The sequence below is a fragment of the Lathyrus oleraceus genome, chromosome 5, assembly GCF_024323335.1.
Source record: "Lathyrus oleraceus cultivar Zhongwan6 chromosome 5, CAAS_Psat_ZW6_1.0, whole genome shotgun sequence".
NCBI lineage: Eukaryota > Viridiplantae > Streptophyta > Magnoliopsida > Fabales > Fabaceae > Lathyrus > Lathyrus oleraceus.
Genome location: NC_066583.1, coordinates 615,603,247 through 615,605,329, shown reverse-complemented (window position 1 = coordinate 615,605,329; position 2,083 = coordinate 615,603,247).

Genomic DNA, 2,083 nt, shown 5'->3' with positions numbered 1-2,083 from the left:
TTATGTCTTACTTATTAATTTTTTAAACAGGTAAAAATGAATGAGCGATTTTCATTTCCATCGATCACATTGGATTGGAAGAAGTATTGCACACCAGATGCAACTTCTTGGATGATAGGATTTGTTGGACGGTTACAACATTGACAACACCTTACGCCTATAATGCCGCAATATGTTAGATTATAATTGTAATGTGATTGTTATATTTTGTTTGTATTGACCATTGAATTCATGTTATATTTTGGACTATATTGCATAAGTCATAAAATAGTAAAGAAATATCAAAATATATAAGTCTGAAAATTAATACATAAGTCTAAATAGTACATAAGTCTCATAATACATCAATCATCATCATCATCCGAACTAGTATTAGTATTGGGCTTCCCTGAGGTATCGATCCACCTTGAGCTACATGTAGTGCTCGAAAGATCTCAACAAAATCATCGTCATCCTCTTCTGCCTCGTGACGATGTAAGTAATGATGTAGCTCATGCGAAATGAATGATAGCCTCGAATCTGACGGTCCCTCATCATAGACAAGAACTGGGACCTGTCTCACCTCCCCCCAGGGTGGTGGTACCAAACGAGGATGTGACACCCTGTAGTACCAATCCAAGGAATCAGATGCTACATCATATGGGGTGGCAGTGAATTCTTCTCGGACAGATGACATCTATCATGCTCGCGTGATATGTAATACACTCAACATTCACATCAAGTGTGTCAACATCAGGAGAAGACATGAAACATCATCCAATGTGATATCCATCTCGCCAAATAGCATATGAAATGACGATGTTTCTGGATGCCATCTCTCCACAAATGCTAATACTAAATTATGATATATCCTCGATAAATGGGTTCTCTATGGAGAGGATAGACCAGAATCAGATAACCATCTCTCTATCACCGATGGGAGACTATGCAGAACCCATCTGATCAATTTGCTACCATGTGCATCAATCTTCAATTCTTTCTTCGGAACTCTCTCCTAAAAATAATTTATAATATATGTTATAAAATATAAATAATTAACATTAAATTTGAATCAACATAAAATGACAGAGATTAACTTACTTCGTTGAACCACAAATGGAGAGCAACGTGGTCTTGATACCTCACCAGAAGAGACATATCAGACAGTCCTCCAGGGAGCGATGAATGTAGTGGACGATGCTCAGGTTCACCTATCTGATCTTCCTCTCGATTCGGCGACTGTTACGGTTGTCGTCCATCACCATATTGTCGATAAATGCTCCCATCCCGACCTCTAATGAGAGCCATTGAAAAAAAGTTACAAGTCAAAAACACGAATCGAGAAACTGAGAACTAAGTTCTCTGGAAAAGTTTTCAAAATCGGATTACTTCATGGCTAGTTCTCTGGTGTTAAATATTTATGAACCGAAATACTAGTGCCTAAGTTCTTCGGGGTGTATGTTCATGAAAAACCCCTGGATAAATTACTCTTAAGGTATCTGGTGTTGAAAACAAATGAACCAGAAGTCTTCTAGTTTGGTTCTCCGATGTAGAAATGGAAACAACAATTTTTTCTCACTCTCGCTCTCTCTGGAATGAAATGAGGGAAAAAGTGAAAAATTTGAAAATATAGTTATTTATATAGGGGTATTTTGGTCCAAATTTTTAATTTGTAATGGTAGGGGATAAATATAAGGGTATGAGGTAAAATTTTCTACTAACAGGTAAAGTTGTCAAAATGGGCTAGCCCATCTGTGTCGGCCCGTCAAACTCACTAAATTATAGGGTTTGGCCTTAAAATCAAAGTTCATATTTTTCAAGCTTTTTTAACGCGGCTCTAAAAAGTCCTCTACCCATTAGGACTAGTCGGTATGGGCTAAGGATAGCCTGCTAGACCCGCATAACTATAAATTTTTAAAAAATTATATTATTATTTATATTATTTCACAGCAAAACAATACATTGATTTTTCTCACCATCCAAAAATTTATCTTTAATTTATTCAATATTTATCTTTTAAATGTTATATATTAATATAATCAAATTAATATTTAATTGTTTTGAATTTTACTTCACAATTTTCTCATATTTTATTTGTTTCTCT